General features: G+C 37.8%; 1 long non-coding RNA gene across 1 annotated transcript; it reads left to right on the forward strand.

The window, feature by feature from the left end:
* Positions 1–1,019, forward strand: LOC106374474. Its single transcript, XR_001274964.3, has 4 exons — positions 1–189; positions 280–401; positions 485–742; positions 825–1,019. It is a non-coding gene; the product is annotated as an uncharacterized LOC106374474 (long non-coding RNA).
* Positions 1,020–17,770: the final 16,751 nt, after the last annotated feature.

Raw genomic sequence — 17,770 nt, forward strand, 5'->3', positions numbered from 1 at the left:
AAAGAGTTTTTGGTATCTTTTGTGTGTTCCTTTATTTGGTTATCCCTGAACTTTCATTCGCCGTCACAGATTATACCAACTCCTCCAAAGTGCCTGTCTGTGGTTCTCCAGTTCCTGAACCCGCCGTCCTCCACTCAACACCAAAACGGTGAATTTATGGGAATAACTCATCTCTTCCTAGATGAAAAGGTAACTAGATCTTTCTTCTATCACCACTGATCTGTTGCTTCTCTTCTATAATCGATTGTCTAACTCTGTCTCTTATGTCTAAATATGCAGGATTCCATGATTCATGGGTTCATTCCCGCTGGTTGTGCCAATCACTGCCAGATTTGATTGCTGGTTCAGATTTGATAAAATTAAATGGATTTAGAAGATTTGGTGGGGTTTTGAAGATTTTGGTAAGGATTTATGTGGGGGTTTTTGATAGTATTTTCTTTTAAAAAAAAATCCTGACAAGAGGAGGACGTGTGTTGTATCTCAGTTTCATCCGAGGAAGATATTATTTTTGAGAAGGAAATATCAGTTGAGATTGGACATGGGAGTGTGCTAATGAAGAATCCACCTTCCTTTGCTCGGGAAGAGGTGACTAAAACCAGCTCACTCTCTTCAGTTTGAAAACAAGTCATTCATCAGTGAATCAGTGATGCGTACTCACATTCCTTGAAGCGTGTTGATATTGGAGCAATAAGAGAGATTCAGAGTATGTTGGAAAAGCAATAAAGAAAGAGCAACTCAAGAGGTAAAATACCCTTAATATATATCTTCAAGACGTTCTGTACATAAGCTCACAACTCAAATGTTTTTTTTTCTATTGTTGACAGGAGGACCAAGACTAAAACTGGAAGAGTGCTTGTCCTTGGGAGCCATAATCAGTAGCGGCCAGGACTTTCAGTGGGCTGGAAGCAAAAATTGTATTTTGGGCCACTAAAAGTTATTTTAATTAAAAAGTAGAAAATGTAGGCTATATTAATCGAACCTGTCACCTGAAAATAATATGAAGAGTACTTACCAGTCAATCTAGTCTAACTTTCACTGTAAAATTGGCCTGAAACATTTTTATAAATTTAAAGGCCGGAAGCAGATGCTTCCTTGGCTTCTTGCCAGGGCCGGCACTGGCCATAATTCACCACTTTGTAGTATAGACTTCAAGATGAGTTTCAAGCGACTCTGTTAATGTGTTGAATATCTGCATCTGCAAGTCTCATATTTAAGAATTTGTGACAATGGCCGTGAAAAATGATACTTCATTGTAGGATGTTATCAGCTTTAACGAGTTCATAGAACAATTCACCGAGGAAAAAAAAAAGATCATAAAATTGAAAAAACTCTGCTCTTTTTTGATATAAATATATACAAAATGCATTTCCGAGCTCAAGAAACTGTTCGTTGAGCTCATCTCTACGTATCTTCTCACACGACCGTTTGAATATTCCGGTAAAAAACTGACTCTTTCTTCACTTCCACCATTTTCTCATGCCTGAAGAAAAAAAATAGCAACTGAAAACAACGAAAAAGCTTCAAACTAATACATTTTCAAAGCCTCAAAACCTGATATAAGAAGAAGAATGAGGATTCATCAGATAAGGAGAACTCAGAAGAAGTTTTGAGCTTCTTTGTTTGCTCCATTGCAAATTAATAAACTCTCTTCGTGAATAAAAAGGATATTTTAAGAGATCAAAGATAAGTTGGTTTCTTCTTCTTCTTCTTGGTGACTATATAAAAACCGTGGTGACAATGGTTGTGGACGCCGCCGAGTCAAATCAATAACTTGCTTAATAATACAGAACCTAATGCAAAACAGCTTACCTCTCTACCAAAGACTTAAAATACTAGAACCTATTATGATTTCAAACATGTTGATGATGATTCATGCGTATGGTTAAGTTAAACTCATTTAGTATGATGAGGTATTTTAAACAACTGAGCTTAGGTACACTCTAGAACCTCAACGATTCCGCATATAGTTAATCAAATAAAAAAACACAGCATAACACATCACCATCTTCAGATTCTTATATAGAACAACGATAATGCCAATGACCCGCGTTCGCGCGAGACTATGCCCCTAGTTAATAAAATATCGCAGTTCCAACATTATTAATTTATAGAGTTTTTACTTCACTGTGTTGGAAACACAATCTGTTCACACCTGTAACACGCATGAAAGGCCACATTCTAATACTACGTCTAATATCTTTAATTTTTTACATCTATTTTAGCCAAAGTCAAAGTTCATCGTGTTGAAATATATTTTCCAGAATCGTTTTTTATTAATGGTCAACTTTACATTGCCATATCAAGAGACAAAGTAGAGAGTAGGGAAAGTATAAAGATCTTAACTGTTAGTGAGGAAGGGGAAAGGGATACAAAAACAACTAATGTTTCTAGAGATTTTTTATCAAATTAGAGCATCATGAATCATCTTTAGGTGAAAATAAAATAATAAGCGTAGCCACTACAAAAAAAAAGATAGGGATCTTCGGAACCGGGAAGATGATGAATCCCAGAGAAAGGTGATGAAAATTTTCTAGCTAAATGCAACTTCTTAGTTAGAGTGCAGTCATCTCTTATCACATTTGTCGAATATTTGACTAGAATAATAACTTTTAGTGAAAGATATATTTAATTCGTGATCAAGTAATTTAATAAAAGGTGAAATTAATTCGTGCATAGCATGGGGTAACACTAGTATCTATATAAAAAAACAACCAATTCTTTCAAATTTAAACCATCAACAAATTTATCGATATCTTAGAATCTAACTTATTCATAAATATTATGTATTTTTGTCGAAAAAACTATTATCTTTAATATCAGAGAATTTTATCCATCTTTGTATACATGCAAAATGAAAATAAATACCATGAGGCTTTGGTAAAAAAATATATCAAATGAACTATTTATAGTGTGATTGTTTGATTAAATATGAGGTATTTCTAAACTTTAAATTTGTAACGTCTGTTAATCCTGCAATTACAAAAATTATAGCTTAATTTTTCAATTCTATGAAACTCCTAACTTATATTTACTTATTATTCTAAAATTACAGCTTACTTCTTCAATTATACAAAGAATCATATTTATGCAATAGTAGAAGGTGACGATTTGGTTATTAAATTCAACAATAAATTAGCAGAAAGGAAATCAAAAACTATTAAAACACTTAAAGTAATTTTCTTACTGTGTTGATTTTAGGACCACTCCATACCGTTTAATATACAGTAGAACCTCTATAAATTAATAATATTGAGACTTTAAAATTTTATTAATTTATAGAGATATTAATTTATAAAAAGTTTCCTTATTTAGATTTTTTATTTTAAGATATATTTATTCTAAGATAAGAAAAATATTTGATTTTAGTATATAGACATTAATTATTATTTTTTAAAATTTTGATATTTATATTAATTTATTATATTATTTGGTATATATAATATATATTGAGTTAAATGTGATTTTAGATATAATATTAATAAATCTCATCAAAAACATATTAAGTGTTAAGAAAATATTAAAATAATTTTATTGTAAATATAAAACAAACAATATAATAATAGATTCTTATTTATATAAAATATGTATACATATAAATTATTAATTTATAATTTTAGTGGGACCATATATGTACATAAAATTTTCTAAAAAATTATTATCTTATTATTTTACCGATTTGTGTCAAATTTTGAACTGACCAATTGGGACCAGCGAAATCTATTAATTTATAGAAATTATTAATTTATAGAAATTATTAATTTATCGTTTATTAATTTATAGAGGTTTTACTGTATGTTTTTATTGAATTGTTTATGTGGATCACTATGAAAAATTTCCAATAGAGACGCAGAAAAGATTGTACCAAATTTACATATTTTATAACTCGAAACATCAACAAGAATTTGTTAGTTGGTAAGCTTTTCTTTTATATACCAGAATTTTCAGCTATTTTAAGTGTTTTATTTCAAAAACATTTATTCATTACATTTCTCTTACGCAGATATAATAAAACAAATTATTAGTCTTAGACTTTTACAAAATCCTAATGCTAAGAAAAAGCCACTTCAAAAATTGATATTACACTAAGGGAAACAATGTAAGTTAATAACTAAATAATTTTAAATTATTTCTCAAATTGTTGATTTCATTAGTATTTCAACTTGCAAATATTCATAACCCCCCCCCCCCCCCCCCCCCCCCGAAAATAATTATTTAAAATAATCAAAGGTATAAAATTACATTCATAATAACCATACCAATCATAATTAACCAACCATACCAAACCTGAACAAAATTACATTCATAATAACCATACCAATCATAGTTAAACAAAAACTTTAACTAACAAACATAAAATTATACAAAAAGTATTGATAAATATTATATTTTAGTTTTAGTTACGTGCATGAGCGCGAGTAAATCACCTAGTTACATATATAATGTACTAGGTGTTTTCATGTACCATGTGCAGTGATAAAAAATTTAAATTTAAAAATAAAATTTTATTATTCTTTTCTATTTCATTATTTTCTTTTCAATATTAATATATAAATTTTGATTTAACTGAACATAAAATTAAGATAAAATAAATAATTTTGTTTATTTTAAATTATATTTAAAAATATATATGTATATATTTAAAATTATCATCTTATATATATTTTTATCTATTTATTTAGGATAAAATATATTAAATCATGTTGGATAAAATTAATAAAAAATTAAGTTGTATAATTATCAAAGAGTATAACAAAACAATATTTCTAAAATTTGTAGATATATAAAAGAAGCTAATAATATTACGATTAAAAAAATTAAAACTAATTGTAAAAAACTGAAAATCCTTTTTAGTAAATTTTTTTTATAGTTATAAGAAATATAAATAAATAATATTTCAAAATTTGTGAAATATTATTATATTATGATTATGTTATTTAATGTCATATTGAATATATTTACTTTAATAATGATGTATAATTTACTAACATATTCTAAAAAGTTTACCAAACATATAAATAAGCACTAAATCTAATTTTCCATGTTACATTTAGTTAGGGGTGGACACTCCGGTTATTTTATCGCTTCGGTTTGTATTCAGTTTGATTTGTGTTTCGGTTCGGTTCAATCGGGTTCCCTAATTTAGTTCTTTTAAGAGAAATTATGTTTTAAACATAAATGCATGGCTATGAAATCATCATGTTGGTGACTATGAAAAATAAGTTATGTAAATTAAATCTAATATAAAATTGAAACAAAAATCTATAAAAACATAATTTTTTTATAAGAATACAATCAAATGAAAATTAACTAAAGGTAAAAAAATTTAAAAAAAAAATCGTTAATGATGCCTCTTAAAAATAAACTATGTGAATTAAATCTATTATAATCTTAAAAACAACAAAAATATTATAAAAACACGATAAAACCAAAGTTAAGTAAAGTAAATAAAAAATTAAAAAAAACATCGTTAATAAAATTAACAGTGAATTTAGTCTTAGGATTTTAGTATATTGTATATTGCTAGTATGTTTAATTCAATAATTAAAAAAAACACATTGGTTTATCGATTCGGTTAAGTCAGCAATCTCAAAACAATCAAAGACTTATAATTAAGTCGTCTAGCAAGTTTTCCAGCTGAAAGACTTATAATTAAGTCGTCTGAAAAGTCTTCCAGCTGGAAGACTTTTCAGACGACTTAATTATAAGTCTTCCAAGACTTCCAGTAAATCGTTAACTTCGTCGTAACCGTTTTTGACCCCAACACTAACCCGTGTAGGGGTTGAATATTTTCTCCCTTCAATGTATCCAGTGAAGATGGCAAGGTACGCGAGCCGCTTGCGATCATCCCGAGACCACCCTTCGCATCTCTCAAATGCTGCTATTATCTCCTGAGTAGATGGCCAGCTTCGACCTGAACTCCCAACATCTCCCAGAAAGAAGTCAACTCCTTTGTAACAACACAGTGAGGTCTCTCAAGGTCCTCGATGTACTCGCAGTTTAGACCAGTGAGGTTTTCAAACTCTAACAGTGAAAACCTCACAGGTTCTGGACCAACGAGACTCCACAGCTCATACTTCTTCTTTATGTCCAGCTGGAAACCGAGCATATAGTGAACCAGCCTTGAAGCCCAATCAAATCTCAGCTCTTGGAACTTGATGAAAACTCCCAACTTCGACTTCGTCAGCTCTTCATATTCGTCATCATGAAGAGCTTTCTTTAAAGCAGTATGCAACGTCCAACAAGTATGATACGAAATGCTATGCACTGCGGGGGGCTCTTCCAAGTCTGGGAAATTAGGTTTTTCCAAGTTTCCTTATTTAAACGGAAATCGACAGTGCGAATATCGGTTCCCACAATTTGGCGCTAGAAGGAGGGGGGTACGGATCAATCTAACTCTCAACCACATCACGCTCAACCAGACATGTCAACTGACGACACGGATAACGTGCAGACTCCTCTTAACGGAGGCAGCGGCACTGATCTCCACACTCCCGCAGCGGACGTATCTGCGGCCAACGCACCAGCCAACGCCGTGGCGCTCGAGGAGTTTAAAAAGATGTTTGCCACCTACAAAAAAAGGTCGGAAGAACAGGATAAGCTCGTGAGAACCTTGACCAAACAAGTTGAAACTTTAACGGCAAGGACTCGAGCATTCCGCCCCCGCGGAACCACTAAAGTCCGCGTGAAAAGACTCGACTTTGCAACCCCACTCAACACCACTTCTAGTTGGCTTAAAAATTGTCTCTGGAAAGATGCTCGATTCGTACCATACAAGTGGTATAAGCCGAGAACCTATCGCGGACTTTAAATCGGTACGAATCAGGTAGAAATTGCAACAGGAAAACCGATAGCCGGCTAGTCACCGCACAAACCTTAAAACCGAGAGTAAACCTAGGTCTTGCCCTAAACCCATCGCATTGGTCTCAGACATCTCAAAGACATGATATCTAAACGATACGAGATCCTAAAACATGTCTCTTCGTTCATATCTTAACGTTCCCGAAAAATCGTAAATAATTTTTACGAAAACTCGCGTCTCGAACAAACTAACAGATTGAACGCCTCAACGAAGATAAAAATGAGACGACAACTCATGTTTACTTCAAAATCCACTCTAAACAAAGTAACTCAAACAAACATCCATTATATAAACCGCATAGCAGTAGGGGTTCAAAGCCACCAACGGCCAGTCCCGACAAAAACGGCCAAAATAGGCCATACAAAGTTCGAAGGCCACACTCGGCCAGACATATATGAACAAAGGCCACACTTTTGCCGCTACATACTAGATAAAGGAAAAACTCCTTCCCGTCAAAATGCTCACAGATCAAAGTTAAAACTCCCGGACAAGGAAGTTCCGAATGCATCCGCGGGAAAGTTCACTTCCTCATCGTCACCGGCAAAATCAGTCGTAGTTTCTACGGTATCAGGGGAAACCGGAATGGGATCCCAGAATCCCCGAATCTTCCCATCGATCGGAGGAATGGTCGCCTCAGCGTGAGCATGATCCTTCATGCCACCCTTCATTAACTCCATCTCCCTCTCGACGGAGCCGCGACACTCACAGAAGTCGCCCAGCGAGTTGAAAGAGCCATTAAGATTCTCGTACTCAACCTGGAATTGAGAAGCGCGAGTCTTCATCACCTCGACGATTTCCCTCTTGCCCTTCCGTTCCGCCCTACGAACAGCCCTGGCATGATCACGAGCGAGTTGAGCGTCTCGCGCCAGCATCTTGTCTCGCATGCGAGCAAGATCCTTTTCCGCCTTCTCCGCTTTAAAGCGATAGATCATGGCCTCTCTATGGCTCGCCTCAATGGCCGATCCAAGCAAGTTCAAACCCTATAAAGCCGATTGACACGTTATAAGCAAAAAATAATAATAACGATCGTCAGAATTCTTAAAGTATATACTCCGTTAATGATACGAGATCCTTTTGCAACAACTTTCGGCCTCCCTGACTCACTCGTGGCCTGAGGAGCGTCAAAGCCCGACGGAAGACCAGCGAAGAAATCATCGAAGTCCAGAATAGGGACCTCGCTGGTACCGCTTCCATCGCCAAAAGCAAGGTTTGGATCCCATCCTGGAAGCATGCAGTCGTCCACCGAAAACTCCAGGTCGCCGAGATCAATAGCTTTCCCCTTCAAAGAGTTCGCCCCCGCCACAATCGTGGGAGCGGCGTTGGGACCTTGGTCTTCAGGTTCGGAATCACTCCTTGTTTCTCCGCCCAAAGCAGGACCAGGATGCACAAACCTCAGCACCTTTCGAACACTCTTCCGCGTAAAGGAAGTCTAGAAAAAGGATCATTCCTGAGCAGATCCCTCATCGCAATAATGTCCTCAGGAAACGGAGCAAGAGGGTTGATAAAGGGACGATCGTTCGGCAACCTCCAAAACAGTGGGATACAACTCTCCTCAACGGACGCTGCGTCTACACGAACGACGAAGAAAAACTTCCTCCACGAGTTGAAGTTAGAAGTGATCCCCTTTACCACTGACATGAAGTTCCGAGGAACCAGCCTGTACGTGTCTGTGTCCCTGATAATCTGTAATAGAAGAAGCGCTTCAAAGTGATCAACGGTGAGAGAGAGACCATGCTCGTAGCTCAGGACCAGGATCCCTATGAGGTGCTGGATGCCAAGAGGATTCAGTTGGCTTATCGCCACCCCGAAACAATCCGACACACGGGCGATGATCTCGGGGATCAGGAACCACAAACGGCAACGCACTACGAATGCCTCGTAACAAGTAAAGAAGCCCTCCGGGGGACTACTAGCGCATTCTCCTTGACGAGGAATCCTGAATTCCACCGCGTCCGAAATATGGTAGAACGACCGAATGACCTCAAGGAATTCGCTAGTACTCCTACTCGGCACACCTGCCTCCACCGGGCGATGGTTCCTTGACCGGGAACGATTTTTCTTTGGGAGGTGTGATCGAACCATAACACGCCACCCACCATGAATCGTTCTCGACAGGGTCTACTGAATGAGGAACGAATTCCATCTTCGGCACTCGAAGCTCTTCAGAAACGTTCGCGGGCAAGGACCCTTTCGCATGACGGTTTACGCTTGGTTCGCAAGGATAGATAAATGTCAAGTTTCCGCGGATAAATACGAAATTTTGAAGATAATTTTGAAGATCGGAAAAAATGGAATATCTCCATTTTTATGCTATGGCGGCTTAAGGGCAGAAGAGGAAAAGCGTAAACCGACCTTGGAGCCAGTATATAAGGAGTCCTAGGCGGAAGGCAAGGAGGAGGACTTTTTCACAGCAAACTTAGCACTTAGAGCAATTTTAGGCAATTTTCCATTTTTGTTATTTGAGCTGCGACTCAATTAGGTTTTGCCGTCTTAGGGTTTTAGAACTAGGAATCTCGCCGACAGCTCTCGTAGCCCAGGCACTTACCTTGTTGTAAACGTTCAAACGCAGATTCAGAATAAGAACTATCTTGCTCTTTTTTCGATTTCTCATTTAATTACTGTTCTCGTTTCGTGTTCTGATTGCTTGGCGTGTGGTATTAGTAGATATCCGGGACCTCTGGGAAATTAGGTTTTTCCTAGTTTCCTTGTTTAAACGGAAATCGACAATACGAATTTCGGTTCCCACAGTTAGTCGTCTGAGAAGACTATCCAGACTACTAAATTATAAGTCTTTTAATAAGTCTTCCAGCTGGAAGACTTTCCAGACGACTTAATTATAAGTCGTGTACTAAGTCGTCCAGCTGGAAGACTTTCCAGATGACTTAATTATAAGTCGTCTGCGAAGTCTTTTCTTTCCATCTTTCTTAACCCGTCAAATATCTAAGTTCATATCTTCTATTTACTGCAGACTAGGGTGATAAACTTTGTTCAGAAGGACATTGGTGAAATGTTTCCAAAATGGGAGTTTGATGTTGAGGACACGTCCGCGGAGAACATAACTAAACTCATGTTTGTGAAGAAACCGTGAAAGTGGACCATGGATTGCTGGGAAGTCACCGGTACTTGGTTCAATACAAAGCCGACGGTTGTGAGTCCAGCGAAGAAAAAAGTTGTGAAGGAAGAAAGTCCAAGACCTCGGAAGAAAGCTCGTAAAGAGGCTAGTGAAGAGGCAGCTGCAGTGGCTAGTGAAGAGGCAGCTGCAAAGGCTAGTGAAGAGGTTCATACGACTGTTGGTGGGTTGACCAAAGAGGATATTAAAACCATGTTCAAGGACATAGTTGATGCCATTAGGGAAGGGTTTGGGACGTGCCTTAAGGAGATCAAGTATCTGTCAGAAAGGGTGGAAGCTGTGGAGAAGAAGGTTGGTATCACCACAAAACGGAAAGGGACATCAGCTCAAAACACTACCCCTCCACCTAAACCGACGCTCGAACCCGGGGTTAGTAACGAATCCTCTCCCATCAAGAGATTGACTAGACAAAGTCTTAAGAATAAGAACTGAAAAGTTGCATTTGCTTTGTTTCTTGTATGTCAGAACATGTGTGATTTGTTTATAGTGTATGAAATGGATCTTTGGACAAAGTCATTGGTTATTATTGTTTGAAATGAATCTTTGGTTATTATTGTATAAACCCATCTTGTATATTGCAGAGTGAAAGTGTTAATGGGACGAACGCGGGAAGGAATAGCTTGCCGGAGGATAAAGGTCCAGATGTGCCCGCAGATGCTAGTTCCTCGAAAGATAAAGCTCCAGAACCGAGCCTTGTTCTATTGGAAAAAAATTAATCCACTGTTTCGGATTTACAGAAGGAAGATGCTAGATATCTGGAAAAGAGGGATGCTGCTATGGCACTTTGCCGCGCAAAGAGTGATCGAACAAGGAAACTTGCTGCCTCACAGCAATCTCCTCATACGGCAAACAGCACACCCAAAGTGATCATTCCAAACAAAAAGCTTTATCCAGGCTATAATCCTTTTGCACCAATTGACAAGAAGAAGTTGAAGGAGCTCGCTGATTGGTTGAAAACTTGTCCGTAAGTGTTTGCTTTTTCCATAATAGCTTGCTTTAGTTTACAAAAACTGATTGCTTTTCAACATTTTGTGTTTGCAGTCAGTATAGAACACCTCTCGATAAAAAACCACGTACAAGTAGAACTTGGTGGTATCAAATCCTCCGGACCTCCTTAGAGTGGCTGGAGGACAGTGTAAGTCTTCTGCTATGACTTAGATGACTTACTGATAAGTTTTCTTTGTAGACGACTTACCAACAAGTCGTCTGGTAAGTCATCTGATATCTTCTGACTTGTACCCTATTTTATATGCAGCATATTGATGCTTGGATTAATGTGCTGAGGAAGAGGTACGACGCTAACCCACGACATTTCAGGAGCGAGAGAATGTGCTTCCTTGATCATCTCTTTGCTCAGCAATGGAGATTCAACTACAAGGATTTTAAGGACTCGGAGCCCGATCAGAACGGTTTAGGAAGAAGACTCCCTGGTGGGGCGTGGAATTATTATGCAGGCACTATACCATCATTTTGCCAATCGAACAAGGCTTGGGGGACGATATTGATGATGTCTATGCGCCAGTGAACTACAACGACACTCATTGGATTGCTATGTGGATATCGATCCCTAAGAGGCACATAGTCGTCGGAGACAGAATTTGTTCCAGTATCTCCCCAGAAGAACTCGATGTGGTAATGATCACCTATGTTTTTGTTTAATCTTACAAATAAACTTCAAAACAAATATACCAAACCAATCAACTCAACTAAAACTCAACAACACATACATTGAGTCAGCTAAACAAATATAAACTACACGGCCAAATATTTAACAATTTACAAACTTACTTTCACAGATGCTTATGAAGAAGACGAAGACGATAACCAAGATCAGTGAAATTACCTAAACAAAAAAGCAGAGTAAATTACAAACTCTGATACATATAACTAACAATGATTTTTGTTTACATATTACCCATCAAATAAAAGAGAAACAAACACAGCCACACCAGGAAATACAAGAGATAATCCCTACAGATACAAAGGCGGTAACAACATATGCACCTGCTCACTCCTTTTGTCTTATAAAAATAGCTTATATGCTCAATGTCAACATGCCAACGCTATTTTCTTCTTATGAGAAATACATGTATTCGTTTAAAACTCATTAAGACCCAAATACCAATCTTTAACAAATATTGAGATGAAACAAGAAATATGTCTACATCTCCGCGATTGCGCGGGGGCAATGCCCCTAGTTAATCTAGTGAATGAAAGGTAGTAATATTACATGGTTGAGGATGCTTGAGAAGGTGACACATCAACAAAATGGCATATATGTAATGAATTTACTCTATTAAGGTTAGTCTTAAAAATTGCTTCATTTTTAATAATAAGTGGATATGCTTTCAAAGTGCAAGTAGCAAATAGACAACGGTAATCAATTATAATTAACTACCATGGACTAAGACAATAGATAAACAGCTTCACTACAAGCCTAGAATATGCGTATAATATATATAAGCTCTCTCTCCTACAAGTACTAACATAATTTTAAAAGTGCTCGTAAATATTTAAAACTTACGGTCAACTTCCATAGCTGTTAAAGAATGGTATGTCATGTATTTAAAATGAATTCTTCTGTAGGAGGAACATATTGAGGTAGACACAACAACAATGATTGCATAGGCAAGAAAACTTAAATGGACATTTCCCATGTGCTCATAATTTGCCGAGCGGCGGATTCTGTTGGCGCTTGCACCTGAGCCCACCTCACTGCTTTTTGTTTTCTACACAACAATCAGTTAGTATACTAAAGAAAAACAAAATTGGAATCAAAAGAATAATAATTTAACGATAGTTACGAGTTTATACTTCATAGTATGTTTCTAGCTTTTGGGTTCAAGTATATACACATATTGAATGTTTTGTTGTATCTCACATACAAAATTCAATTAAATAAATTTATTGACATTGTTAATAAAAAATCCAAACGAGGAAAATGGATACGAAGTATTTATTGTTCTTAACGTTTGTAATAGACTCAAAGATTAATAAGAATTTTGCTCTTCTTATTGCTCAAGAAACTCTCTCAAAACTTAAGCTCTCAAACTCACAACTCACAACTCACACTAATATCCTTAACTCGACATTGGTTTATATATCACCATATTTATCCTAATCCTAATGGTAATAACTCATATTAAGATATTTCCTAGATACACTTTGATCCTTATCTCAAAAGACCATAAACCCATTAGTATTAGGACTTGCTTCTTTCTTAAGCTATCTTCAAGTTTGCTCCAACATTCTCCCTTTCAAACTTGACTTCCTTTTCTTCAACATCATGCACGCCTATGAGGTTTCGCATCTCCTTGTATTTAAGTCTTCCAAGTGCCTTGGTTAGTATGTCTGCCTTTTGTTCATTTCCCGGTATGTGCTCAACTGTCATCAAGCCTTCCTCCACGCATTCTCTTATAAAGTGATGCCTGGTGTGAATGTGTTTGCTTCGTCCATGAAACACCGGGTTCTTTGTAAGAGCTATGGCTGATCTATTGTCAATGCGTATGTCAGTCTTCTCGCGTGATGGTCCAACGATCTCTTGGAGTAGATCTTGGAGCCAAATAGCTTGTCTAGCCGCCTCAGTACCTGTCATAAACTCAGCTTCACATGAACTCAAAGCAATTGTATCTTGCTTCTGTGAACACCATGTGATTGGACTACTTCCGAGATAGAAGATATGACCCGTTGTGCTTCTACCATCATCAGGATCTACATTGTGACTGGAGTCGCTATACCCCACTAGCTTTGTTGCATTTCTCCCAGCTTTCTCAAACGTAATACCGAAAGATGTGGCTCCTCTAAGGTACCTTAAGCATTGCTTGATTGCCGCCCCATGTGATACTCTCGGACTTGACATATATCGACTCAAAACGCCCACACAATAAGACAGATCAGGTCTTGTATGGAGAAGGTACCAAAAGCATCCGATGATCTTGCTATAACCTGTTGTGTCGATCTCCTTCTCCTGTTCTGACTTCTCTAGCTTGAGTCCAGACTCCATAGGGATATGTACGGGGTTGCAATCTTTCATGCCTGCCTCCTCTAAGATCTTCAAGGCGTAGCGGTTCTGGTTTAGAGTGATCCCTCCATCATGTTGTGTTACTTCAATCCCAAAGTAATATGTTAATCTCCCAAGATTACTCATCTCAACTGTGCTTGCCATCTCCCTTTTAAACTCATTAATAGCCTTCATACACGTTACAGTCACGAAGAGATCGTCAACGTATACAGCCACGATCAAGAGCTTTCCTCCTAGCTCTTTTTTGTACACCGACGGCTCTTTATGGCATCTTGTAAACGCAAAGCTGAGTATAATCTTGTTAAGTTTATCATTCCACGCTCTAGGCGTCTGTTTTAACCCGTACAATCCTTTCTTAAGCTTATAGACCTTCACTTCACTGCCTTTTACTTCGAACCCCTCTGGTTGTGACACATAAACAATATATTTTAGCTCTCCGTGCAAGAATGCGATCTTTACATCTAAGTGATGTATTTCCCATCCATTTGTAGCTGTGAGGTTGATAAGTAAACGTATGGTATCAATCCTAGCCACGGGAGCGAAGACTTCTTCGTAATCAATCCCATATCTTTGGACATAACCCTTTGCAACGAGGTGAGATTTGTACTTGTTGATGCTTCCATCAGAGTTCCTCTTGATTTTAAAAATCCACTTTAAGCCTATAGGCTTTGCTCCTGGAGGAAGATCCACAAGCTCCCAAGAATCAAGTTTCGTGATTGATTTTATCTCTGCTTCACACGCTTGTAGCCACTCCTTGTATCTCTTAGCTTCTTCAAAGCTCTCTGGTTCATTGTTTAGACACATAAGTAGACGCTCACCTTCTCCCTCCGCAAGTAACAGCACATAGTCTTTTAGGTATTTAGGCTTTGAGCTGATTCTAGTTGACCTTCGTAGCTCCATCAGATCAGTTTCACTGGTCTCGTCAGTATCATCTTCACTTTCAGCATTGTCTTCTTCTTCTATGTTGACTTCATGATCCTCATCTGCTACCTTTTCCTCTATTTTGATTTCACCCGACTTTGTTTCTTGTAGGCCATGATTCCCAAAGACTCCGGCTATTATCTTGAAGTTACCAGCTCCGTTCTAATCTGTCACGTTGGTGCTCTAGTTCCAACCTTTTGTCTCGTCGAACACATCGTCTCTGCTCACGATTACCTTCTGGCTTTGAGGATCAAACATGCGATAGGGCTTAGACCCCGGTTCTGTCCCTAGGTGGACCAACATACGCGACCTATCATCCAACTTCCTCAACAGTTTGGCTTCCACCTTCGCATATCCTATGCAACCAAATATTCTCAGGTGACTAATATTATGCTTCTTAGACCGGAAAGCTTCATATGGCGTTTAATCCTTTACAACTCTTGTTGCGATCCGGTTCAAAAGATAGGTGGAATGTCTTACCGCCTCACCCCAAAGATAATTCGGAACAGACATATGTTTCATTATGCTTCGAGTCATCTCCATCAGTGTTCTATTCCGTCGCTCGACTACACCGTTCTGCTGAGGGCTATATGGAGCTGTAAGGTGTCGCCTAATGCCTGACTCACTGCAGTATGTGTTGAATTCCTGAGATACAAATTCTCCTCCTCTGTCCATTCTAAACGTTTGAATTTGCATCTTTGTCTCTTGTTCCACTAATGTCTTGAATGTCTTGAACTTTGTAAACGCCTCGCTTTTCTCCTTTAACAAAGCTATCCACATGTACCTTGAGAAATCATCTATTAGCACAAGTATATACCGATTACCTGCACTTGTACTTGGTGTGATGGGACCACACAAATCGCCGTGTACAAGTTCAAGTGTTTTTGATGCTCGATAAGATGTTGCTTTAGGGAAAGCATGTCTTGCTTGCTTCCGAAGTAAGCATGATCCGCACACTTTTGCTTTGACATCAATGTTTGGTATACCAGTAACCAACTAACGTTTCATCATTTACCTCATAGTATCAAGATTGACGTGGCCTAACCTCGCATGCCACCTGCTCGAGTCACTCGTCTTGGTAGATAAGTAGCACATTGTTTCTTTCAGCCCCATATGTACTTTGTACAGTCTGTTCTTTGACCTTGTTGCCTTTGCGATGAGCTTGCCGTCTCGATCATGCATTATGAGATCCTCTCCTCTCATTCTTACATCACATCCCGACTCAGTAGTCTGTCCAAGGCTGATGATATTACTCTTTTAGTCTGGAATGAAGTAGACATCTGTTATCTTTCTTGGCTCTCTGTTCCTATCAGTGAACTCTATCGTCCCTTTCCCTTTGACGTCGATGCGAGAGTCGTCGCCAAAACGCACTTTACCCGTAACAGAATCATCAATAGCCAAGACGTATCGCCTATCTCCACTCATATGGTTCGACGCACCGTTGTCAAGATACCAGACATTGTCCTCATTGTTGCTTGCTTCATAATTACTCGGCACTATCTTTCCCTCATTCAAGTAAACAACCTCGTGCATCATGAGCTCATCCGCTTCTTGTGTCTCATTATGCTCGTTTTGTTGAACTTCTTGCAACTTTAACAATCTATCTGGACATTGAGCAACGAAGTGCCCAACCTTGTCACAACGAAAACACGTAATCTTCGATGCATCACGTGTTTCGTTGTAGTTCCCATTGTATCTCCCACGTACTCGTCCTCTATATGGAGAGCGTCCTCCTCGACCTCTGCCTCTATACTCATTATTGTAATCTCGATTAGAAGGTTGCTCATTGTTTGCATACATTAGTTAGCTTTGATCATCTTGCGATTCCTCTTGGTCGGTTACACGCTCCTCATATGCTTTCAAACGGCCAACAATGTCTTCAAAACCAGTAGTCTTAAGATCCAAGACTTTTTCTAGGGCTGCCACTATATAAATATACTTCTTCCGTGGTAGACTTTTGAAAAACTTCTTAAAAGTTTGGTTTCATCTATATTCTCTCCCAAAGATGCTGATTTTGATGATATCTCTGCGAGTTTACCCGCAAAAACATCTATTGTTTCTGTATCATTCATCATGAGACGATCAAAGTCAGCCATTACTTGCCTCTTTAACTCTTTCCGCACCTACATGACGAGTTTTGATCGCTTCCCAAACTTTCTTAGCTGTATCCAATTCTCCAACTTGAAGTATAAGTGCCTCCGGTATTGATTAAAACAACAATGCCATCGCCATGTTATTCTTCTTGTCGTCTTCAACTTCCATCTCTATTATCTCCCAAACCTTATGAACTTTGAGTAAGATCTTCATTCTCATGGCCCATACAGTATAGTTTGTTGTATTGAGAATGGGACACTTGATTGAAGACCCGCCTTCTTTTGGTTTCCAAGCTGCAACTACTAAATCTCCCATGACCTAAGCTCTGATACCAAATATTGTTCTTAACATTTGTAATAGACTCAAAGATTAATAAGAACTTTGCTCTTCTTCTTGCTCAAGAAACTCTCTCAAAACTTAAGCTCTCAAACTCACAACTCACACCAATATCCTTGACTCGACATTGGTTTATATACTCATATTAAGATATCTCCTAGATACACTTTGATCCTTATCTCAAAAGACCATAAACCCATTAGTATTAGGACTTGCTTCTTTCTTAAGCTATCTTCAAGTTTGCTCCAACAGTATCCATGAAACACAACTTTCTAATTCATCGTGTCGCAGGTCCACCATATCGTCGATCGGTTTTTCGTTAGTCCCTCACCTCACAAACTCGAAAGAACTTAAATGTCTAGACGAAAACAGAAGAGCAATAACAACACAAATGTGGTCGAGTCATACG

The sequence above is a fragment of the Brassica napus genome, chromosome C1 (genome assembly GCF_020379485.1).
Source record: "Brassica napus cultivar Da-Ae chromosome C1, Da-Ae, whole genome shotgun sequence".
Taxonomy (NCBI): domain Eukaryota; kingdom Viridiplantae; phylum Streptophyta; class Magnoliopsida; order Brassicales; family Brassicaceae; genus Brassica; species Brassica napus.